Source organism: Abramis brama (assembly GCF_963993115.1).
Source record: "Abramis brama genome assembly, chromosome: 6".
Lineage (NCBI taxonomy): Eukaryota > Metazoa > Chordata > Actinopteri > Cypriniformes > Leuciscidae > Abramis > Abramis brama.
Window position 1 is genome coordinate 5,915,397 of NC_139968.1, and position 27,219 is coordinate 5,942,615.

Genomic DNA, 27,219 nt, shown 5'->3' on the forward strand with positions numbered 1-27,219 from the left:
TAAGAACTCGAGCTGCTGCGTTTTGGACCAGCTGTAGTTTGTTTATTAAGCGTGCAGGGCAACCACCCATTAGAGCATTACAATAATCTAGCCTTGAGGTCATGAACGCATGAACTAATTGTTCCGCATTTGTCAATGAGAGCATATGGCGTAATTTAGATATATTTTTAAGATGGAAAAATGCAGTTTTACAGATACTAGACACGTGACTTTCAAATGAAAGATTGGTATCAAAGAGCACACCCAGGTTCCTAACCGACAACAAAGACTTAACAGAGCAGCCATCAAGTGTTAGACAGTATTCTAGGTCATTACGTGAGGAAGTTTTTTGTCCAATAATTAGAAACTCTGTTTTTTCAGAATTTAGAAGTAGGAAATTACTAGTCATCCAATTTTTTATATCAGCTATGCATTCCGTTAATTTTGTGAATTGATAAGTTTCGTTAGGTTTTGAAGAAATATACAGCTGAGTATCGTCAGCATAACAGTGGAAGCTAATTCCAGAGTGCAGAGTGAACAGCAGCGGTCCTAGTACTGAGCCTTGTGGTACGCCATACTGAACTTGTGATCGATGAGACATCTCTTCAGTTACTGCTACAAACTGATAACGGTCAGATAAGTATGATTTAAACCATGCTAGTGCAATTCCACTAATGCCAACATAATGTTCGAGTCTATTTAAAAGAACGTTGTGGTCAATGGTATCAAATGCAGCACTAAGATCGAGTAACACTAATAGAGAGATACAACCACGATCGGATGATAAGAGCAAATCATTTGTGACTCTAATGAGAGCCGTCTCGGTACTATGGTACGGTCTAAATCCGGACTGGAAATCCTTGCAGATATCATTTCTTTCAAGAAAGGAACACAGTTGTGAGGATACTGCCTTTTCTAATATCTTTGACAGAAAAGGTAGATTCGAGATCGGCCTGTAATTGACTAATTCTGTAGGATCAAGTTGCGTTTTTTTAACAAGCGGTTTAATCATAGCCAGCTTAAAAGTTTTTGGTACGTATCCTAGAGACAAAGATGAATTAATGATATTAAGAAGAGGATCTATGACCTCTGGAAGCATCTCTTTCAGTAGCTTAGTCGGTATTGGGTCTAACATACATGTTGTAGATTTAGATGAATTTATGAGTTTAGCAAATTCTTCCTCTTCTAGCAACGAATGAATCAAATTTTTCCTCAGGGAGACTACAATGCACTCCCTCATGCGATACTGTAGTAGACGGTTGCATAGTTATAATTTTATCCCTGATATCATCAATCTTATAAGTGAAGAAGTTCATCAAGTCATTACTGCTGTACTGCTTGGTAACTTCTGGGGGCTTGAAGCTTTATTTTTCGTTAGTTTAGCCACTGTTTTAAATAAATACTTAGGGTTTTGTTTATTTTCTTCTAATAGGGTTGAAAAGTAAGCATATCTAGCAGCTTTTAAGGCCTCTCTGTATGCAATCGAGCTCTCTTTCCATGAAATGCGAAATACCTCTAGTTCTTCTAAGCTATCTGGGACGCTGAGAAAATGAAACTGATCAGGAAGATTATTAATAAAATCGGCTTTGCAGCCTTGGCTAAATTAAGTTTACACCAGACTAGATAATGATCTGAGATGTCATCGCTCTGCTGCAGAATTTCAACGGCATCAACATTTATTCTGTGTGATAATATTAGAGCTGGAGTATGAGTAGGTCCTGACACGTGTTGTCTAACTCCAAAAGAGTTAAAATCTTTAAATGCCAATCCCAATGCATCTTTTTCGTTATCTACATGTATATTAAAATCACCAACAATTAGGACTTTATCTGCAGCCAGTACTAACTCTGATAGAAACTCAGCAAATTCTTTGATAAAGTCTGTATGTGTCACACTCAGACAGGATTGAGGTGAATATATAACAAGTGTATTTAATGTGCAGAGGGTGAGCGGTGCAGGGAGAATAATGCAGTTGCGATGAATATGATATGGCGATGACTTAGCTGATCGGGAATAATGTCTTTGCAGGAGAAAAGTAGACGAGATGAGCCTGGATGAGGAAGAACGACAAGGACGGGAAGATCGGGACTTCAGGGCAGTAGTATGGATGAAGATCACTCAGGTGAGCAGTCTGTGGCACTTGTCAACAATGAGGTCAATAAACAGGAACGGCGGTTTCTCAGATGAGTAGACAATGACGGTAATCAGTGAAGGAGGTGCAGGTGAGGGCCAAGGAGGATCATGGGAAATGAAGTGCAGACAGTGGAGATTAGCTGGTGACTGTGACAGTACTCCCCCCTCCTGGCAGGTGTGTCCACGCGCCGCAGATGACAAAACAAGCAGGCATGACGTGAACAGTCTCTGGCTCGGCGGGCATGACGTGAACATAGGGCTGCACGATTATGACAAAAATCATAATTGTCGATTATTCCTTTGAAATTGTAATTGCGATTATTAATTACGATTATCACAATTTACATTGATTGATGTTTTAAATAGCTTTATACCATGTTTAAAGCAACTTCATGCCATATTTTTATATAAAAATAAAAAAAAACAAGCTGAAAACACTCTTCCTGAAATATAAAAAAAGTACAAATATGCAATAATATGCATGGTATAATTGTTATACTAAAACTAAAATGGAAAAACTCAAGATAACCTGTAGAAAGAAAAAAACTGAGTTTGCCTTATCAAGTATTTTGGCCTAGAACACAAGCCATAAAAACACTTCAAGTTTTCAGGAATGAACAACATCAAGTTAGACTTTTAAAGATTTTTGGCCAGGAACACAAGCCTGTCCACACTTTCAGGCTTTAGGGATCCACGCAAACAATTCACAATGTTTCCTCCAGTGCTGAATACTCTTTCCGAGGGAGAGCTTGTGGCAGGAATGCACAAATACTTTTGTGCCAACTTGGATAGTGCTGGGAATTGTTTTGCATGTTCCTTCCACCAGACCAAAGGATCCTCCTCACTATCAACAGCATCAGAGAGAAAATAAGACTGTAGCTCAGCAGTAATGGCCATGTCTTGGAGATTGGAGAGAGATGGCGATGCTGGCCTCTGGTCCTCATCCACTTTAAAGAAGCTGCCCAGTGTTTTTTTGGTCTTCTTTAGTGCTGGTGCATTTTGGTCATCTACTTCCTCTCTAACAGTCACAGATGGTTGAGGCTTTTAATTAAACAAAGGCAAAAATTTAGTTTAACTCTAAGTTTAATAATAAAATATAATGTTGTATTCTAGTATAGTAAGGACTATTTATTAGTTTTAAATTAATACTGAGAATGGCACATACAAAATTATATTATATACATGGCACACACAACCTATGATTATTACCTTGACTGTAGATATTGATGCCATTTCAGTTCTCAAACGAATCTTGACAGCTTCAACTCTGTTTTCATTGACGTACTTGAGCTTGAATCTGGGATCAATTGCAGAAGCCATGTCAAGCAACTCCAGGATCAGGTAGTCCAGGATTTTTTTCTTGATGCATTTTGACAGCTCTGTTTCTCCTTCTTTCTCTGCCAAGATTTTATTGTTGAACAAATGAAGAACAGGCTTCACATATGACACACTTACATATTGCCATTTCTACTTTGCTAAGATACATGCTTTCTACTACTTAGTGTTATTACTACCTACTGTGGTTTATTCTTTCATTTGATTAAATGCTTAAACATCGAATATAGTATAGTCATTTCTTTCATGCATTATTATAATAAAAAACTTTTACAATACAAGTTGCAGTGTTTTTCTTAATAAACCAGATTCATAATAAAAACCTTTACAATACAAGTTGCAGTGTTTTTCTTAATAACACTCTCTCTTACAAGGTTACAATTGTGGTTAATATCATATTAGCCTATATATATATATGAGGCATTATAAGAGAATAAATTGCATGTTTACTTAACAGTATATATAACAAATGTACATGTCTGTCTCTTATGTTTTCATTTTGCAGTAATGTTAACTTTCTGTTGAAGGCGAAACCTACAAATCACTGAGTTTTCAGTACAGAATTGGGGCCACTACTGTATCTTATATAGTGAAAGACACGTGTGCAGCCCAACATCATGTCCTGAAAGATGATTTTCAAGGTTTAAGGTTAGACATCCTTAATACTTTTATCATCAGTATCACAACAGCAAACATTCTGACATGCAGTATGTACAAATATGATTTAAAAAAAAAAAAAAGTTTTGTTTATCTTTATGAGCTATGCAAGATATTATGCTTGACTTGGGAGAATTGATTGAACAATTTAGTTACTGCTGAAATGGTAAAAGTGTGTGTGTGTGGTGGTGGTGGGGAGGTGACTTGAATTAATATATTTAGAAATTCAGTACAATGCTTTTATATCTGCAGACACCAAAATCAGAGGAGGAATGGCATGCAATTGCCAAGAACTTTATGGAGAAATGGCAGTTTCCACATTGTCTGGGTGCCCTTGATGGCAAACACATTTACATCCAGCCCCCAGCCCACAGTGGGAGCATGTGGCACAACTATAAAGGCAGATTTTCTGTTCTCATGATGGCAGCTGTAGATGCCAATTGTAAATTCATTTATATTAGTGTTGGTACTCAGGGCAGGGTGTCGGATGCTGGGCTTTCTGCCCATTCTGACCTGAAGAAAGCACTGGACCAGGGTCTCCTGAATGTTCCTCCTCCAGAAAAGCTTCCTGGTTCTGATATTGTGCTACCCTATAAGTTTGTGGCGGATGAGGCGTTTCCTCTGAGAACAGACCTGATGAAACCCTACCCCTTCAGGCAGCTGGACCACAACCAGAGGGTCTACAATTACCAGCTCTCACTGGCGCGCAGAGTTGTCGAAAATGCCTTTGGCATTCTCGCCAATAGGTTTAGAGTGTTCCGCTCCACAATCCTCCTACACCCAGAGAGTGTCACTAAGATCACCCTTGCTTCAGCATGCCTCCACAACTTCCTCTGTGATCGTCGTTCAGAGGCCTACATGACTCCAGCACTGGCAGACTGGGAGGATGCAGACCACAGAGTCAACGAGGGGGCATGGAGGAGAGATGGTCTGGGGGCCATGCAATGTGTGCCAGCTGAAAGGTCACGGAACCCTAGCCTAGGTTCTAAGCAGCAGCGTGACCTCCTTGAAGATTACTTTGTGTCACCTGCTGGCTAGGTGCCATGGCAAGAAAAATACATTAGGCAATGGACAAAAAGAAGTGTTTGCTAGTTGTAGTTTAGTGACTTATGTAATGTATATAGTTAACAGATTACTAGTTTTCCTGTGTTGATTGATTTGTCGGATGGGATCTGATACTATTTGATTCTGCTGTCCTGTATTTTGATGAGATTTTATATTTTTATAGTTGAATCTCTTATAGCTTAATTTTTGTGTTTTAATGTTTTAAATTAAGACAGCATGCATGATCACATTTCAGTATTTTCAACATAAAAAAGGATTAAAGTGCCAAATGAACATTTTAAAACATTCATAGAACTTAAAAATGTTAATTTTGACTGTCACAACAGTTTTAACAGCAACGTATAATGACATATTATTATACATTACAAAAGTTAAGTATTCAATAAATAAATGTGCATGTGAAAATGTGTTTAATGTACCGCATTTTTATATGCAACTACTCTTCCAAACCTAGCATCCTCAAAAATGTTTGAGGCTGAACAGGGCCCTGAGGAGGCTTGTGCTGATGGTAGTGTTGAGGTATCTGTGTGTATACAGGGGTTGAGGAGGCCATTTGTGCAGGTGTAAGAGGTGGGTATATGGCTGGTGTTTAGTTTAGTTGTAGGAAAAAAGTTTAGGATAATACTGCTGTGATATCGTGGTAAAGATTAATTTCACTGATTCTTCACATGCTCGTCCTTGAGCAGTGAAAAAAAAAAACTGGCTTTACCTTGTTGAAAATGTTATCCAGCATCCACAGGAATCAGCTGCCGGTTTGAGGGTGGTCAAGTTTTCCCTGGTGTCTGCGCGCACAATAAGTGGGTGGGCAATATGCTAATGTTTCGTCTTGACGCCACAACGAAACGGCTTATGACTTGTTTGAAAAACGATTCAATTAATTGACTCAGAGTCGACTCTAACTTTTGAAAGACAATAACTTTATATGTGGTGCACTTTCAAATTTAAAACTTTGCAGGATGTTTTAATTCACTTAGAGCTGTTACACACTACATGAAAGGTCATTTTCAAAAATTCATTATAGGGGCCCTTTAATAGCCATCTCTGTTTCTCTGTGAGGCCTTTCTCCCCACTGCCACTAGGTTTGGGTTTGAGAAGTTTTGTAATTGAGTCCTTAATGTGGTTACTCTTGTCTTCAACTCTTCCACTGAAAATATACAATACACAACACAGATATTTAGAGTCTCCTCTCTTCATTCAGCTGAATTAATATTATTAAAATAAATGAGCTATAATAATCTTTTAATGTACAATGTTTGTAAAAATGTACAAACAATTATAAAGCCTGTGTTTGATTTTTTTTTTTTTACAGTCTATGTTCTGTTGAGAGAGAGGATTGTGTGTGTGTGTGTGTGTGTGTGGGAAATGGCAATTTTGAAGTGTAACTCATTCAAGTGATAAAAATGGATTAAAAGACTCAAATGATTTTAGAAAACCATTAAATTAATTTATTAAAAATGTGAAAACAATACAATTTCAGCATAATAAAATGTATGTGTGGTCATACATAAAACATGATAATAGTATTTACAGGAAAAGCACCACATTCAAAACTGTGCTGAGCAGTGCTAATCATATTGAGTTTATATTTCTGAAGATGACAGAATCAGCGGAGCAACAATTGACCTATAAATGAGAGTTGTTCATTTACATTTATATATTTTGTAATTAGTTTTACCTTCACATTGTAGAGCTGCAGATCCCAGTCCACGGAGACAAAATGGCGATTGCAGCGGTTGGGCTTTCCCTTGGAAAGTATTTTCTGGAGAAAACATTTACTTTATTTTACACATGACTCATTTTATATGGATAAACATCCTTAAACAATAAATAAATTGTGCAGGATTAAGTTTAGATGACAAACACAACTTAATCATGTAGGAAATACAAAACTTATAGTTTCAGTTTGCTACAGGGAGACTTTTGACATAAAAACGCTAACAGCAAATCCAGTTCAGATCATTGCACTGCCTCAATGCCCATGGTGTCCACGAAAAATCAACTCAACTTTTAAAATGCGCACTTTTAAAATAGGCTTCTACATCCCTCTCTCGAACGCGCTTGTGTTACTGTGACGTCACACAGCAGCGTAAAGAGCGAGTGTGTGACTAAACTCCCACAGCGAGTTTGCTTTATACGAACGTCTGCGGACAAAAACACACCGTGAAACCAGTCTTCTCAAAAATATATCCACATCTGCCAGCAATATATCCACAGCATCAGTGCCTGTGCCCGAGGGCAGTGCAGTTGACGCACGAGATGTCTCTGCACGGGAAACTACGAGCAACTGGGTCGAAAACGAGTGTAGAATCGAGTCAACAACAGCTTCTCCTAAAGATAGTGAGCAGAAACGCCCAACAGGTGCGAGTTTAATTAACAAAATTAACTTTATAAATGATATTATTCATTTTAAAACAATACAATGTTGGGAAATACTTGAATTCCTTTTTTTGCAACGAAGAAACGAAGTGGTGCAGCTGTTTTTCTATGTAAACATGCTTAACTGCTAGACAGACAATCATTGACCTTTAACATCTGCTGTCAGTTCTGCCCTGTTTCTTGTCTGCTGTTTTAGTACTATTACTTTGTAATTCTGATGAACATAACTGCAAACATTAACCCTGCGTATATAGTTTACTTGTTGCAAAGTTTTATGAGTTATATAAGAGACACATTCGTTAAATGGATTTTATAATGGATGTTATTATGAGACAATTGAAGGAACCAGCAACCTCATCTGTTTTTCAGGATATTTGGACACTTTCTACGAGGTGAAAAATATCCTGGGATCTGGAGGCTTCAGCAGGGTGGTCAAGGGAGTCTGCTCTGTTTTAGTCCCTCAAGCAGGTCGGTCTGGTGTGATCACCATTTATGCAGTAGCCTACGGAAGGCAGAATGTAGTTGTGCACATGATTTCATGTGTCATTCTGCTGAAGGTTCTCACATGCATTGCATTGGTGCACACCTGCACCACTCTATTTAAACTCTATTCACTCTTATTAAAGGTTACTTACAAAAAATAAATAATAATGGATAAATCATTCATAATAAATAATGCAATATTCCATAAAAAAATAAGAATTGTTCATTTTGATTTAATGGTGACTCTGGTCAGACATGTTTCTAATATTTTCTGCTTTGTTTATCTACAATTAAGGAGTTCATACACGAGGCAGCAGGAGGAGCAGAATCCATGTGTCACCACAGTGGACTCCACATCAGTCTGATCCCGAGCCGTCATCTGTCTCAGGTCCCTCCGAGTGTGAGCCAAATAATGGTGAGTCTGCTGTCAGTTCTGCCATGTTTCTTGTCTTCTGTTTTATTTTTTTAAGTACTATTACTTTGTAATTCTGATGACACCTATAACTAAACATAACTGCAAACAGTAACCCTGCGTATATAGTTTACTTTTTGCAATGTTTTATGAGTTTTATAAGAGACACATTCGTTAAATGGATTTTATAATGGATGTTATTATGATGCAATTGAAGGATCCAGCAACCTCTTCTGTTTTTCAGGATATTTGAACACTTTCTACGAGGTGAAAAATGTCCTCGGATCGGGAGGCTACGGCAGGGTGTACAAGGGAATCCGTAAATTCGATGAGCAAGAGGTAACACACTCTTACTGAACATTTTGCTCTCCATGTCCAATTAATCCAAACTTGAATTTGGGAAAAAATTAATAATGTTTTTCTTTTTTCGTTTTACAGGTTGCCATCAAAATTATTAACAAAAGGGATGCTGAGCATCATGTTTTAATTGTAAGTTGGCAAAACTTAAAGAATATATTTAGTTGTTTAAAAGGTGCTTTGTGAAATAGTGTTGGCAAAATATTGATATTTATGTATTTAAAATGTATCTATTGATTCTGAAATGGTTCCAATGCTGCTTTTCTGCAGTATCGATACATCGATACCAGCTGGGCTTTCTCGCTCTCTTCTCTCCGCCAGACACACACCCGCCTCCTGTCACTCGCTCGTCTCAATCGCTCCGGTTGAATAGTGCTTGTATTGTGCATAATTTCACTCATTCCCACAGGTTTCACGCTCACAGCCTCACACCAAAAGCACACGCACCACTGATCTATATAAGTGCCGCTCTCATAAAGCCGCCTCTCAAACAGATCGCGAGTACCAAATTGACTTCTTTTTCATGGCTTATTGTACTTAAAGGAATAGTTCACTTCAAAATGAAAATTCTGTCATCATTTACTCTCCCTCAAGTTGTTTCAAACCTGTATGAGTTTCTTTCTTCTGCTGAACACAAAAGATATTTTGAAGAATGTCAGTAACCAAACGGTTGATGGGCCCCATTGACTTCCATAGTATTTATTTTTCTACTATGGAAGTCAATGGGGTCCATCAACTGTCTGGTTACTGACATTCTTCAAAATATCTTTTGTGTTCAGCAGAAGAAAGAAACTCATACAGGTTTGTGATAAATGATGTAAATGATGACAGAGTTTTCATTTTGAAGTGAACTATTCCTTTAAAGGCACACTATGTAAGATTTTTGGATTAAAATATACAAAAAAACACTAGAACAATGTTATATATTTTGTTGATTTGTGTACTTACATCATCCCAAATGACTCTAAGAATGTTTAAATCCAGAGAAATAAGCAGTTTTAACCAGGACACGGACAGTGCCTGTGCGTTGCCTGTCAATGCCATCATACCCGCGTTTCCCTCGATTTCCGGTTTTATTCTGTAGAAATCACGGAAACACCAAAGACGCTTTAATATACAGTATGATGTGTTATATTAGTCAGGTGAGCAGCTGTTTGGATACATTCATCGACAGAAAACTAATCATTGTTATACAGCTCTACACAGTCTTTTTGTTTAAATCTCGTTTTCTTGAATTACCGCAAGTAGCATATTTACCATTTTAGTCGCGTCGTATTCTCCACCGGCTGTAGAGGTGAAGACAACAACTCCCATGATTCTGCGAAATCAAGGCGTCATCAAGCTACGAATTGAAAATTACATAGTGTGCCTTTAAAGTGTTAGTTCACCCAAAAATGATCCCATAATTTACTCACTCTCAAGCATTCCTAGGTGTTTATGACTTTCCTCTTTCAGCCAAACACAATCGGAGTTATATAAAAAAGTATCCTGGCTCTTCCAAGCTTTATAATGGGAGTGAATGGTACCATTTTTTAGTTTGAAGCCCAAAAAAGCGCATCCATCCATCATAAAAGTGCTCCATACTGTTAATAAAGGCCTTCTGAAGCGAAGCCATGCGCTTTTGTAAGAAAAATATCCATATTTATAACAAACAAAAAAAGCAATGTAAAGTAATTTAAATACAACTACATGTGTTCTTTAAATCTATAGCCAACTAACCTTTTGCTGTCTTGTTCTCTTTTTCTCTAGCCTGATTGTTCCAGACCTCTGTCTACAGAAGTGGCGATGATGCTATTGTTGAGGCGTCCTCCAGTAAGCCCCTACGTAATAGAAATGTATGAGTGGTTTAATCGGCCCAATTTCATCTCACTCATTTTGGAGTTCCCTCAACCGTGCAAAGTCTTGCGAGAGGTCATCAGTGACACACTGAGTGAAGAGATCGCACGTGGCTTAATGCGCCAGTTAGTCCTGGCAGTGCAACACTGCATAGACCACGGCGTGTTTCATAATGACATCCATATAGACAATATCCTGGTGAACACACACAGTATGGAGCTCAAGTTGATTGACTTTGGCGTCGCTCACCTAGTGGATGGAGACGGCTACATCAGTGCTGCATATTTAGGTGAGCTGGCATTTTGTATTATGTTTTTTTTTTTTTTTTTTGGAAATGTATTGGTAATGAAATGTCTTGCTTACAGGAGCAAAAGAGTACTGCCCACCAGAGGTCTTCACACAGCCCCAATACCACGCCGTCCCAACAAACGTCTGGGCTCTAGGCATTGTGCTGTATTTCATGGTGAACAGACATTTGCCATTTCGTAATCGAAGGGACATAGTAAACGCCTGTCCTGATTGGAATCCTGACTTATCCAACGGTGAGAGAATAGACATTCATAGATGCACAAACAAAGCCTTTGACCAAATGTTGTTTAAAGGACAAGTTCGGTATTTTACACTTAAAGCCCTGTTTACAGATCGTTTCTGATGAAATAGAACGGTTAAAGGGATAGTTCACTTTGAAATTAATTTTTGATATGTTTTAGCTTACCTCAAGGGCATCCAAGATGTAGGTGTCTTTGTTTCCGCAGTAGTTTCAATTTTGATATTTTTAGGTCAAACCGTTCTTGTCTGTCAGTCATATAATGCAGGTCGATGGTCACTGTCTCAAAACACAAGCACAGAGTCCAAATTAAAACAATTCCCCATCGTCCAAATGAAACAATTCCCCATCATAAGTACACATTGATGGCCTAAGACACGAAACGAGCGGTTTGTGTGAGAAAACGAACAGTATTTATATCGTTGTTATCTCTTGAAAACAGCACACGTCCAAATGATCTGACGGCGCGGGCGGGTATAGATATTTACATAGATGTCGCCTTGGCTACGGTTTCGTTCCAATGATCTGCAGTAGCGAAGGCGACATCTAGTGTATACAGGCGGGTATAGATATATACACTAGATGTCGCTTGGCTACGGTTTCGTTCCAATGAACTGCAGTAGCCAAGGCGACATCTATGTATATATCTATACCCGCCCGCGCCGTCAGATCATTTGGACGTGTGCTGTTTTCAAGAGATAACAACGATATAAATACTGTTCGTTTTCTCACACAAACCGCTCGTTTCGGGTCTTAGGCCATCAATGTGTACTTATGATGGGGAATTGTTTCATTTGGACGATGGGGAATTGTTTTAATTTGGACTCTGTGCTTGTGTTTTGAGACAGTGACCATCGACCTGCATTATATGACTGACAGACAAGAACGGTTTGACCTAAAAATATCAAAATTGAAACTACTGCGGAAACAAAGACACCTACATCTTGGATGCCCTTGAGATGCCCTATGTTTTGGATGCCTAAAACATATCAAAAATTAATTTCAAAGTGAACTATCCCTTTAAGATTAAAATTTGGACACATGCTGCTGGCTCGAGAATTTTTGGTTTCTTTCACTTTCCCCCCCACCTCCACAATGGCTGCATAGGTGCACTGGAACAATTCTTCCTAAAACGCTTTAAACTTTCGTTTACAAAGACGTGAAACTCACCGAGTGGTCTTGGGTGTTCACTGATATGCTCACACAAAAATCGCTGCAAAAGATGCTTTCCAACAGGTGTTTTACCATTCGTTGTAAAACTGTGGACCTATTTTTCCAAATGCCTCACACCCGTACATTCTTCCGTTGAGAGCTTGAATAATAGACACTCCAGTCCAGTTTCCGGCGGCGGAGTAATACCGTACCTCACAGCACATCCAATACAGCACATCTTTTGCAGCGATTTTTGTGTGAGCATATCAGTGAACACCCATGACCACTCGGTGAGTTTCACGTCTTTGTAAACGAAAGTTTAATGCGTTTTAGGAAGGATTGTTCCAGTGCACCTATGCAGCCATTGTGGAGGTGGGGGGGAAAGCGAAAGAAACCGAAAATTCTCGGGCCAGCAGCATGTGTCCAAATTTTAATCTTAACCGTTCTATTTCATCAGAAACGATCTGTAAACAGGGCTTTAAGTGTAAAATACCGAACTTGTCATTTAACAGAAAAAAAGTCAAAAACACCCATGAATGTTTACCAGAGTAATGGAATCAAATTTTTACGCTAATGTCTCCATATACCTTACATTTACATATAGCTTATATTCATCACATATTTCAGAAGACTTTTTCCCACATGTCAGCTTTGGTGTGTAACAACGTCTTGACTAACCTTCTCTCTCCTCCAAACTTGAACAGCATGCCGTGATCTGATTAGCCAGTGTCTGAATCTCCGTCCAGAGAAACGGCCGACGTTAGAGCAGATCTTACAGCATGAGTGGTTCAGTTCTCAGTGCTAGAATGAAGGCAGGCAGGAGATCCCATCTATTATTGAGGTCAGACGTAGAGTAGCACAACAGAGCCAGAAACTACATTTGCTATCATTCCAGTCCATTAGGACAGTCGTGGGCTAATGGTTAGAGAGTCAGTGTCCATGGGCATGGGGGTGTGGGTGTGGGTTACCGTACTTGGCCTTCACATGTCATTTTAATTTTTTTTTAAAGTACTGTCATATTTTTCTTATTCTAGGCTAACAATGCAGCTATTGAACAGTACTAAACTGACTGGAGGCCACTTTAATATTCTGGTCCTACTATAAATATCATAACTAACTGATGAAAGAGAGACTGGGTGGAAACAAACCATTACAAGAATTGCTTCACCATCTAGTCTGCTGACTAGTCTAGTCAGTACTTGAGCGAGCTCTTAACGCATTATAGTCCTTTGCGTCTATTGCAAACTCAAAACTCTGGCTAGTTGATAATACCTTAAATATCAAAATCGACTGCTGGTGGTAGATCCTTTTCCTATTTAGCACTGAAACTCTGGAACAGTCTTGGATACATCAGAAAGCTGATCAGACAGGGGGTTTTCTACATTCACTGGTAGGAAATTCACAAACTTCAACAGGTTTCGATGAACCACTTTTTCCTGGCCAGTGGTCGGATTACGAATCCTGTAAGTATGAGTGTCTGGTTTACGATCCACAACAGTGTAAACTGTTGACTCCCACCTGTCAGCGACTTTCCTCTTACCCCTTTCAGTTTTATTTGCCAGGAGCACCTGATCACCAATTTCAATGTCCAGTCCTTTTACCCTTCGGTTGTACAACTCTGCATGTCTTTTCTGCTCTTTCGTTGCATGTTCTTGTGCGATCAGTAATGCTTCCTTCAGATCTTTGACCAGAGTGGTTACAAACTTATCACAGTAGGTCACAGCTGAGTCGTTCAAGACTGAACGAAAAAGAATGTCGATGGGCAAACGCGGCACACACCCAAACCTCAAATAACAGAATTCCAACGGCATCAACATCGATTCCATGTGATAATATTAGATCTAGAGTATGATTACAACAATGAGTAGGTTGTGACACGTGTTGTCTAACTCCAATAGAGTTAAAATCTTTAAATGCCAATCCCAATGCATCTTTTTCATTATCTACATGTATATTTAAATCACCAACAATTAGGACTTTTTCGGCAGCCAGTACTAACTCTGATAGAAAATCAGCAAATTCTTTGATAAAGTCTGTATGGTGCCCTGGTGGCCTGTATACAGTAGCCAGCACAAATCTCAAACGTGATTTATCATTTACACTGTGTATTGTTACATTAAGCACCAACACTTCAAAAGAATTATATTTGAAGATAGACTTCTTAGTAATTTTGAAAATATTACAATAAATGACAACAACACCTCCCCCTTTGCCTTTCAGACGAGGTTCATGTTTATAACAAGTCAAGTCAAGTCATCTTCATTTATATAGTGCTCTTAACAATGTAGATTGTTTCAAAGTGGCTTTACAGTGATAATAGGAAAATAAAGTAACAGAGATTGTTTTGGCTTTACAGCAGCTCTAGAATAAAGTTATTGTCCATCTAAAGGTAGTTTTGAATGATTCACTTCCGTCGCAGCGATCATTAGTTATGTACTTAGGGGCCGCTAACAAGACACCGTTTTAACAGAAAACTCTTAAGTTCTTTCTGCGCAAACTTTCAAAAACGTGAACCCGTGAGAATGCTGATGGCGTGCACATGCGTATTACGAGCTCAGTCTATAGAATATATGTGCGCAGGCGTGTAGTCCTTCCCTACAAACCAACCCTCAACAAACTACTTGTCTGGCCTTAAAATTTATAAAACAGAATTTTTATCGCTTCCGCGGAGCCACGCGAACCAGAATTATCCCGACAACGCTTTATCTGTAGAGAGGTAAAGGAAGGGGAGGGAGGCTTTCACAGGGGAGAGACTAGTGGACACTTAAGGACTGCGTTGGCATCGCGTCCAGGCGCAGGTCCTTCATCAGATCTGGATACAGCCTGGATCCAGCGGACTACGGTAAACCTCGAGATAAACAGAGTGACTAATAATAGCGTATACGCCATTCTTCTTATGATGTAATGAGTACATCAGGATTTATGGGAAGTGTTCCCGGTTCCGTCTGACCTAATCTGTGCAGCCTAACATTGAATTATAGAAGTCTATAATGTGTTATGTGTATGCTAGGTCAAAGAGATGTGTTTTTAGTCTAGCTTTGAACTGACAGAGTGTGTCTGCTTCCCGGACAATGTTAGGAAGACTGTTCCAAAGTTTTGGTGCTAAATAGGAAAAGGATCTACCGCCAGCAGTCGATTTTGATATTCTAGGTATTATCAACTGGCCGGAATTTTGAGATCGCAATAGACGTGAAGGACTATAATGCGTTAAGAGCTCGCTCAAGTACTGCGGAGCTAAACCATTTAGTGCTTTGTAAGTAATCAGCAATATTTTAAAATGTATACGATGTTTAATAGGGATCCAATGCAGTGTTGACAGAACCGGGCTAATATGGTCATACTTCCTGGTTCTGGTAAGAACTCGAGCTGCTGCGTTTTGGACCAGCTGTAATTTGTTTATTAAGCGTGCAGGGCAACCACCCAGTAGAGCATTACAATAATCTCGCCTTGGGGTCATTAACACATGAACTAATTGTTCTCCATTTGTCAATGAGAGCATATGACATAATTTAGATAGATATTTTTTTAAGATGGAAAAATTTGGTTTTACAGATACTAGACACGTGACTTTCAAAGGAAAGATTGGTATCAAAGAGCACACCCAGGTTCCTAACCGACGACGAGGACTTGACAGAGCAGCCATCAAGTGTTAGACAGTATTCTAGGTCATTACGTGAGGAAGTTTTTTGTCCAATAATTAGAATCTCTGTTTTTTCAGAATTAAGTAGTAGGAAATTACTAGTCATCCAATTTTTTATATCGATATGCATTCCGTTAATTTTGTGAATTGCTAAGTTTCGTCAGGGTGTGAAGAAATATAAAGCTGAGTATCATCAGCATAACAGTGAAAACTAATTCCATGCTTCCTAATGATATCTCCCAAGGGTAGCATGTACAGAGTGAACAGCAACAGTCCTAGTACTGAGCCTTGTGGTACGCCATACTGAACTTGTGATCGATGAGACATCTCTTCATTTACTGCTACAAACTGATAACGGTCGGATAAGTATGATTTAAACCATGCTAATGCAATTCCACTAATGCCAACATCATTTTTGAGTCTATTTAAAAGAATGTTGAGGGCAATAGTATCAAATGCAGCACTAAGATCGAGTAACACTAATAGAGAGATACAACCACGATCGGATGATAAGAGCAAATCATTTGTAACTCTAATGAGAGCAGTCTCAGTACTATGGTACGGTCTAAATCCTGATTGGAAATCCTCACAGATTTCATTTCTTTCTAAAAAGGAACACAGTTGTGAGGATACTGCCTTTTCTAATATCTTTGACAGAAAAGGTAGATTCGAGATCGGCTTGTAATTGACTAATTCTGTAGGATCAAGTTGCATTTTTTTTAACAAGCGGTTTAAACATAGCCAGCTTAAAAGTTTTTGGTACGTATCCTAATGACAAAGATGAATTAATGATATTAAGAAGAGGATCTATGACCTCTGGAAGCATCTCTTTCAGTAGCTTAGTCGGTATTGGGTCTAACATAGCCTACATGTTGTCGATTTAGATGATTTAACGAGTTTAGCAAATGCTTCCTCTTCTATAGCAATGAATGAATCAACTTTTTCCTTACGGAGACTACAATGCACTCCCTGATGCAATACTGTAGTAGACAGTTGCATAGTTATTATTTTCTCCTTGATGTTATCAATCTTATGAGTGAAGAAGTTCATAAAGTCATTACTGCTGTACTGTTTGGAAACTTCTGGGCTTGAAGCTTTATATTTCGTTAGTTTAGCCACTGTTTCAAATAAATACCTAGGGTTTTGTTTATTTTGAGTGTGCTCGTTGTACCACGGCGTTGGACTCTTTTCTTTAATCTTCTTTAAACGCAAAAGAGCAACTGTGTCTTAAGTGCTGTAAAAGAGAGAGTTAAAAGTTTCTGTCGCAATATCGAGTTCTTCTAAGCTATCTGGGATGCTGACATGATTAAACTGATCAGGAAGATAATTAATAAAGCAATCTTTAGTGGCAGAAGTGATAGGTCTAAAATATTTGTAACACGGAGTCTGCTTTGCAGCCTTGGCTAAATGAAGTTTACACCAGACTAGATAATGATCTGAGATGTCATCGCTCTGCTGCAGAATTTCAACGGCATCAACATTGATTCCATGTGATAATATTAGATCTAGAGTATGATTACGACAATGAGTAGGTCGTGACACGTGTTGTCTAACTCCAATAGAGTTAAAATCTTTAAATGCCAATCATAATGCATCTTTTTCGTTATCTACATGTATATTTAAATCACCAACAATTAGGACTTTTTCGGCAGCCAGTACTAACTCTGATAGAAAGTCAGCAAATTCTTTGATAAAGTCTGTATGGTGCCCTGGTGGCCTGTATACAGTAGCCAGCACAAATCTCAAACGTGATTTATCATTTACACTGTGTATTGTTACATTAAGCACCAACACTTCAAAATAATTATATTTGAAGATAGACTTCTTAGTAATTTTGAAAATATTGCAATAAATGACAACAACACCTCCCCCTTTGCCTTTCAGACGAGGTTCATGTTTATAACAAGTCTAGTCAAGTCAAGTCATCTTCATTTATATAGTGCTCTTAACAATGTAGATTGTTTCAAAGCGGCTTTACAGTGATAATAGGAAAATAAAGTAACAGAGATTGTTTTGGCTTTACAGCAGCTCTAGAATAAAGTTATTGTCCATCTAAAGGTAGTTTTGAATGATTCACTTCCGTCGCAGCGATCATTAGTTATGTACTTAGGGGCCGCTAACACAACACCGTTTTAACAGAAAACTCTTAAGTTCTTTCTGCGCAAACTTTCAAAAACATGAACCCGTGAGAATGCTGATGGCGTGCACATGCGTATTACGAGCTCAGTCTATAGAATATATGTGCGCAGGCGTGTAGTCCTTCCCTACAAACCAACCCTCAACAAACTACTTGTCTGGCCTTAAAATTTATAAAACAGAATTTGTATAGCTTCCGCGGAGCCACGCGAACCAGAATTATCCCAACAACGCTTTATCTGTAGAGAGGTAAAGGGAGGGGAGGGAGGCTTTCACAGGGGAGAGACTAGTGGACACTTAAGGACTGCGTTGTCATCGCGTCCAGGCGCAGGTCCTTCATCAGATCTGGATACAGCCTGGATCCGGCGGACTACGGTAAACCTCGAGATAAACAGAGTGACTAATAATAGCGTATACGCCATTCTTCTTATGATGTAATGAGTACATCAGGATTTATGGGAAGTGTTCCCGGTTCCGTCCGACCTAATCTGTGCAGCCTAACATTGAATTATAGAAGTCTATAATGTGTTATGTGTATGCTAGGTCAAAGAGATGTGTTTTTAGTCTAGCTTTGAACTGACAGAGTGTGTCTGCTTCCCGGACAATGTTAGGAAGACTGTTCCAAAGTTTTGGTGCTAAATAGGAAATGGATCTACTGCCAGCAGTCGATTTTGATATTCTAGGTATTATCAACTGGCCGGAATTTTGAGATCGCAATAGATGTGAAGGACTATAATGCGTTAAGAGCTCGCTCAAGTACTGTGGAGCTAAACCATTTAGTGCTTTGTAAGTAATCAGCAATATTTTAAAATGTATACGATGTTTAATAGGGATCCAATGCAGTGTTGACAGAACCGGGCTAATATGGTCATACTTCCTGGTTCTGGTAAGAACTCGAGCTGCTGCGTTTTGGACCAGCTGTAATTTGTTTATTAAGCGTGCAGGGCAACCACCCAGTAGAGCATTACAATAATCTAGCCTTGGGGTCATTAACACATGAACTAATTGTTCTCCATCCTGATTTATCTCGACGACTGACTGATCCTAGCTCACTCTCGAGACTAGGTTTGCGAACACAGGGACCTAGTGCTCCAGCACCTAGCCTGTCTGGGCCTTCGGGTCAACCGAGAGAAGAGCAAACTTTGCCCCGTGCAGAGGATCTCTTTTCTCTGTATAGAAATTGACTCAGTCACCATGTAGGCACGCAGTCACTGCTGACTAAGACAGTTCAAGAGCAAGAGTGCGGTTCCACTGAAGTTATTTCAGAGGCTCCTGGGGCATATGGCAGCCGCAGTAAGGCCGCTCGGACTGCTTCATATGAGACCGCTTCAGCTTTGGCTTCGCGATCGAGTCCCGAGGTGGGCATGGCAACACAGCACTCTCTGAGTACCAGTTACTCTGACCTGCCGTCAGACCTTCACCCCGTGGTCGAACCTCAGCTTTCTACGGGCCGGAGTGCCCTTAGAATAAGTTTCCAGGCATGTTGTTGTCTCAACAGATGCCTCCACCACGGGCTGGGATGCCATGTGCAATGGACATGCTGCCGCGGACTCCTGGACAGGACCCCAGCGCCTTTGGCATGTCAATTGCCTCGAGTTGCTGGCAGTACGTCTCGCTCTGCACCGCTTCCATGTGTTGCTCAAGAACCAGCACGTACTAGTCCGATCAGACAATACGGCGACAGTAGCGTACATCAACCCACAAGGTGGTCTACGTTCCCACCGTATGTCGCAACTTGCTCGCCACCTCCTCCTATGGAGTCAGAAGCATCTGAGGTCGCTTCGAGCCATTTATATCCCGGGAGACCTGAACCGTGTGGCCGACGAGCTGTCTTGGCTTCGGCCTCTCCCTGGAGAATGGAGACTCCATCCCCAGTCAGTTCAGCTGATTTGGGATCAGTTCGGGGACGCACAGGTAGATCTGTTTGCCTCCCACGACTCGTCCCACTGCGACCTGTTTTATTCCCTGACCGAGGGCACGCTCGGCACGGATGCACAGGCGCACAGCTGGCAATTTTGGTTGCCCCGTATTCAGACAACCGGACCTGGTTCCCCGAACTAGTGCTCCTCGCGACAGCACCTCCCTGGCCAATCCCTCTGAGGAAGGACCTCCTTTCTCAGGGACGGGGCACCCTATGGCACCCTCATCCCGATCCTTGGAACCTCCACGTGTGGCTCCTGGATGGGATGAGGCAGGTTTGAGTACCCTACCATCAGCGGTGGTGGCTACCATCACTTCCGCTAGAGCATCGTCCACGAGACATGCCTATGCGTTGAAGTGGAACCTCTTCGTCAACTAGTGGTCTTCCCGACGTGAAGACCCCACAAAATGCCAGATCAGTGTCGTGCTTTCCTTCCTGCAAGAAGGGTTGGAGCGAAGGCTGTCTCACTCCACCCTGAAAGTGTATGTTGCCGCCATTGCCGCACATCACGATACACTTGAAGGTAAGTCTCTGGGAAAGCACGACCTTGAATCCTCCTCGCCCTCCTCTCGTTCCCTCTTGGGACGTCTCAGTGGTGCTAACTGCCCCTTAGAGTGCTCCCTTTGAGCCTCTGCAATCAGTGGAGCTTAAGTTCCTGTCAATTAAGTCAGCGCTCCTGGTTGCATTGCCCTCCATCAAGAGGGTAGGGGACCTGCAGGCATTTTCGGTTGACGAAGCGTGCCTGGAATTCGGGCCGGCTTAACTCTCATGTTATCCTGAGACCCCGACCTGGATATGTGCCCAAGGTTCCCACCACTCCCTTTCGAGATCAAGTGGTGAAACTGCAAGCACTGCCCTTGGAGGAGGCAGACCCAGCCTTGGCAGTGCTCTGTCCAGTACGTGCCCTCCGTGCTTACGTAGACAGAACGCAGTGTTTCAGGATCTCAGACCAGCTCTTTGTCTGTTATGGTGGGAAGCTGAAGGGAAAGGCTCTCTCCAAGCAAAGGTTGTCTCATTGGATAGTGGACGCCATTGCTTTGGCATACCAGCAGCAAGGTCGACCATGCCCCTTGGTGTGGAGGCCCACTCCACCCAGAGTGTGGCCTTCTCTTGGGCTCTAGCGCATGGCGCCTCGCTAACAGACATCTGCAGAGCTGCAGGCTGTGCGACATTCAACACATTTGCAAGATTCTACAATCTGCGAGTGGATCCAGTGTCCTCTCATGTGCTCGTTTCAACCAGCTGGTACTAGGATCTGCTCAGGTCTTCGCTTCCTCGCCAGTCCCCCCCACGGACTGGATACGTGCAATATTCTCCTCAGGTGAGCCTCCCCAAGAAGCCCTGAGTTCCTCCAGCACTGTTGACGTCAATACCAGAGTTATGCCACCGGCAGCTTTCGCGATTGGCTAGGTGCCACCATGTGCATGGTTCCCCCTCTGGGCGACCCCCACATGTGTATTTCCACTGTAAGCCTCTCCGAGCATGTGTCTTTCCCTTGGCAAGCCACCTTGCCCCCCCTGGGGTTGAAACATTCCACCCTGCGGGCTGGACACCCCAGTGTTTCTCCATATGCAGCCTCATATGTGTATTCTGTAAGTCCCCCCCCCCCCCCCCCCTCGTTAACAGAATACACTTAAGAATACACATATGGCCCGGGGGGGCTGCATATGGAGTATCACTGGGGTGTCCAGCCACAGGTGGAATATTTCAACCCCAGGGGTGGCAAGGTGGCTTGCCGAGGGAAAGACACATGCTCAGAGAGGCTTGCAGTGGAAATACACATGTGGGGGTCGCCCAGAGGGGGAACCATGCACATGGAGGCACCTAGCCAAACGCGAAAGCTTCCGGTAACATAACACTGGCGTTGACGTCGACAGTGCTGGAGGAACTCAGGGCCTGCGGGGAGGCTCACCTGAGGAGAATATCGCACGTATCCTGTCTGTGGAGAGTGGCGAGCAAGCGAAGACACCTGAGCAGAATCTAGTACCGGCTGGTTGAAGCGAGTACATGAGAAGAAACTGGCTCCACTCTGAGATTGTAGAATCTCGCGAATGTGTTGGGTGTCGCCCAGCCTGCAGCTCTGCAGATGTCTGTTAGCGAGGCGCCATGTGCTAGAGCCCAAGAGGAGGCCACACTCCGAGTGGAGTGGGCCTTCACACCAAGGGGGCACGGTCGACCTTGCTGCTGGTATGCTAAAGCAATGGCGTCCACTATCCAGTGGGACAACCTTTGCTTGGAGAGAGCCTTTCCCTTCAGCTTCCCACCATAACAGACAAAGAGCTGGTCTGAGGTCCTGAAACACTGCGTTCTGTCTACGTAAGCACGGAGGGCGCGTTCTGGACAGAGCAGTGCCAAAGCTGGGTCTGCCTCCTCCAAGGGCAGCGCTTGCAGGTTCACCACCTGATCTCGAAAGGGAGTGGTGGGAACCTTGGGCACATATCCAGGCCGGGGTCTCAGGATAACGTGAGAGTTAGCCGGCCCGAATTCCAGGCACGCTTCGTCAACCGAAAATGCCTGCAGGTCCCCTACCCTCTTGATGGAGGCCAATGCAACCAGGAGCGCTGTCTTAATTGACAGGAACTTAAGCTCCACTGATTGCAGAGGCTCAAAGGGAGCACTCTAAGGGGCAGTTAGCACCACTGAGAGGTCCCAAGAGGGAACGAGGGGAGGGCGAGGAAGATTCAGTCTCCTCGCTCCTCTCAGGAACCTGATGATCAGGTCGTGCTTTCCCAGAGACTTACCTTCAAGTGTATCGTGATGTGCGGCAATGGCGGCAACATACACTTTCAGGGTGGAGGGAGACAGCCTTCGCTCCAACCCTTCCTGCAGGAAGGAAAGCACGACACTGATCGGGCATTGCGTGGGGTCTTCACGTCGGGAAGACCACTAGTTGATGAAGAGGTTCCACTTCAATGCATAGGCATGTCTCGTGGACGATGCTCTAGCGGAAGTGATGGTAGCCACCACCGCTGATGGTAGGGTACTCAAACCTGCCTCATCCCGTCAAGGAGCCACACATGGAGGTTCCAAGGATCGGGATGAGGGTGCTATAGGGTGCCCCGTCCCTGAGAAAGGAGGTCCTTCCTCAGAGGGATTGGCCAGGGAGGTGCTGTCGCGAGGAGCACTAGTTCGGGGAACCAGGTCCGGTTGTCCGAATACGGGGCAACCAAAATTGCCAGCTGTGCGCCTGTGCATCCGTGCCGAGCGTGCCCTCGGTCAGGGAATAAAACAGGTCGCAGTGGGACGAGTCGTGGGAGGCAAACAGATCTACCTGTGTGTCCCCGAACTGATCCCAAATCAGCTGAACTGACTGGGGATGGAGTCTCCATTCTCCAGGGAGAGGCCGAAGCCAAGACAGCTCGTCGGCCGCACGGTTCGACTTAATGATATTAAGAAGAGGATCTGTGACCTCTGGAAGCATCTCTTTCAGTAGCTTAGATGGTATAGGGTCTAACATACATGTTGTCGATTTAGATGATTTAACGAGTGGGTTTTGCGGTTGGCCTGCTAACGGACCTGGCAGCTTGGGCAGGGCCTGAATTTTGGCTTCGTCATTCTGAAATGTACACACACACAAAATATAAATATTAAATATCATACAGGGATCCAAACACACATAAGGACAAGAAAGACAGAGCTAGTCAATATGTGTCATACAGCAGTAGGCAATGCTTAACTTATCACTATTCTAACATTATGTTAGTTATTACGTTATTTGTAACATTATACAAATTATTTGTGCTCTTGTCTGCCTCGTTGCTCCTGCTGCTGCTGTTGCGTTGGTTTGCATCTTTAAGCTTCGTATATCTTTCTGTTTTGAATCATTATTTACTATCATTCCTTGTTGTTTATACTTTGTTTATACAAAGTTGTTTATACTGCTAAATGCAGTTGTTAAATACTGCTGTTGTTTATACTGCTAAATATAGCTTATTCAACATCACACATTAACCTGACATCGCTAGTTTCAATCTAAATCATTATTTCAAGCACAACACGCTATTAATTCGCTAGCCTGTTAGCGTGCCATCCGTGCGCTCTTTATTTATTATTAATTTCACTTGAAGTCACTTGCACTTGGTAAATGGACTGCATTTATATAGCGCTTTCACAGACCTATGGCCACCAAAGCGCTTAACATAGCCTCACATTCACCCATTCACTCACTCATTCATTCATACACTGACGGCGGTGTCAGCCATGCTCGTCGGGAGCAGCTGGGGTCCATGCTCGTCGGGAGCAGCTGGGGTTAGGTGTCTTGCTCATGGACACCTCGACACTTGGTCAGGTGGAACCGGGGATTGAACCACCTTTCGGTTTGTAGACAACCTACATGAACCACTGAGCCACTGCCACCCCTATGTATATACATGTAACATCCTCCCAAGAGGAGGAGATGGGAGTGGAGGAAGAGGTGAAGGAAGAAGATGTGGAGGAAGAGTAGGAGGTAAGGAAGAGTAGGAGGTGGAGGAAGAGTAGGAGGTGGAGGAGGAGGAGGAGTAGATGGGAGTGGAGGAAGAGGTGAAGGAAGAAGATGAGGAGGAGGTGGAGGAGGAGAGGGGAGTGGAGGAAGAATAGGAGGTGGAGGAAGAGTAGGAGGTGGAGGAAGAGGAGGAGGTGTAGATGGGAGTGGAGGAAGAGGTGAAGGAAGAAGAAGAGGAGGAGGAGATGGAAGTGGAGGTAGAGGTGAAGGAAGAAGAAGAAGAGTAGGAGATGGGAGTGGAGGAAGAGGTGAAGGAAGAAGATGAGGAGGAGAGGGAGGTGGAGGAAGAGTAGGAGGTGGGGGAGGAGGAGTAGATGGGAGTGGAGGAAGAGGTGAAGGAAGAAGATGAGGAGGAGGAGATGGGAGTGAAGGAAGAGGTAAAGGAAGAGGAAGAGTAGGAGGTGGATGAGGAGGAGGAGTAGATGGGAGTGGAGGAAGAGGTGAAGGAAGAAGAAGAGGAGGAGGAGGAGATGGGAGTGGAGGAAGAGGTGAAGGAAGAGGAGGTGGAGGAGGAGGTGGAGGAGAGGGGAGTGGAGGAAGAGGAGGAGGAGTAGATGGGAGTGGAGGAAGAGGTGAAGGAAGAAGAAGAGGAGGAGGAGATGGGAGTGGAGGAAGAGGTGATGGAAGAAGAAGAGGAGGAGGAGATGGGAGTGGAGGAAGAGGTGATGGAAGAAGAAGAGGAGGAGGAGATGGGAGTGGAGGAAGAGGTTAAGGAAGAAGAAGAGGAGGAGGAGGAGGAGATGGGAGTGGAGGAAGAGTTAAGTCAAGTCACCTTTATTTATATAGCGCTTTTTACATTACAGATTGTATCAAAGCAGCTTTTAAGTGATAACATGAAAATAATACAACAAAGTTTGTTTCTAGAAGAAAATTGTGTCATCGTCCACCAGACAGGCAGGAGATCAATAATCTCAATTGATGAAGGCAGATCAATAATATTGTTGAATATTAAATGTCCCCAACTAAGCAAGGCAACAAGAGGTGAAGGAAGAAGAGGAGGAGGAGGAGGAAGGTGCAGGGCAAGGAGACAAGTCTCGGATGAAATTCGTGCCACTCTAGTTGCCCATGTCTTTGTCCATGGTGTGACTATGAGGCTGGGCTACGAGTAAGGCCAAATTTGAGTCGCTTCACCGTCGCCTCGATCATAAGAACCTTTCGGGAGAAAAACAGGTAGATGTACTTCAGATGGCTCTCTACTGTAACTTTTGAGAGCTGTACTATGTGCTGTTACAACACATGTACTGTAGCTGTTGCCCTATACTACTGTTATAAAAAGAAATGCATCAAATTGCCTAACATACAAATAGAGTTTTCTGAATTCTTCCATTTTGTAAAAAGGATGTGCTACAGTTACAGTAATCCGTACTTCTTTCTAGGACACAGAGACGATGAAATGGAAGAAGCCTGCCTAGATATTTCAGTTGATGCATGTCAGCGGGGATCAGGCACACTAGAGGATCCACCCCCACCCCCCACCCCCCGCTGCCTATAGGGCCAATATAGCCTGTGATGTGGACGAGATTCTGTCCCAGACCAAAGACGGGATGCTGGGGCAGAATTATTTTTTTTTTTGGTCTATTGTATTGTACAGTACATTAAGGAATAAAAAAAAAATTGTATTGGTTGTGTCTTTTGTGTTCATCATGTGAAAAGGTTTGTGAGGGGGGGGGGGGGGGGAACCACAAGCAACATAACTTACCAGTTTTGGAAATGTTGTTTAAAATTAATTGCACCAGTGTGTAAGACTATGTTGTAGTGTGTGTGATTGTCTGAGGGCAAAGTTTGGTTTTTCAGCAAGAGTGAATGGTTTTGAGTGTAGAGCTTAATTTTGACCTGAAAATAGGATGTTTGGGGAATTGTGTGAGACATTATGGATTTGTGTTTACTGTTTTGAGAATACGAGGCATAGTTTTAAGAAAGGTGTTTAAGCAGTCGAGAAAAACTGTAATAGAATGTTCCTTAAAAGTTATTATATTGTTAGTAAAAAGGTGTCTGGAAAGAAATCAAAAGAATGAATAATTGTAAAACATCTTTGCCAACGAATATTGATGGTGTAAGCGGTCCAGAGGAAATTACAGAAACATTATTATGAGCTTTTCAACTGTGTCATTGATAATAATGAAGTCTCCCCACAAGAAGTCTATGATGCAGTTATGATGCTAAAAGATACTGAGGCATGTGGTATGGATAAGATATCTGCTGAACTTTTAAAATTTGCGAGAAGAAAACTCTGTCCTCTCCTTGCAATTTGTTTTACTGGGTTTTTAGTTCATGGTATTTTACCTGAGTCTATGTTATCTGTGATGTTAGTGCCAATTATTAAAGACAAAGCTGGCTAAATAAATAGCATGGATACTTACCGGCCTATAGCACTGGCCAGTGTTCTATCCAAGGTCTTGGAGAGGACCTCACTGAACAAGTTGGAACAGTTTGTCCTAACCATTGACAACCAGTTTGGTTTTAAACCTTAACATGGCACAGATATGTGTATTTTTGCTTTAAAGGAGATTCTAGATTTGTATAACAGGCATAATTTTTATGTGTTTTATTGATGCCTCTAAATGGTGCCTTTGATGGTTTAAATCATGAAAAATTATTTTATAAGTTACACAACAGAGGAGTTCCCAAATTTCTAGTGAGAATTCTGGCTTTTTGGTATGCTCATCATTTATATAAATATGGACGATTTATCGAAGCTGCTAAACAA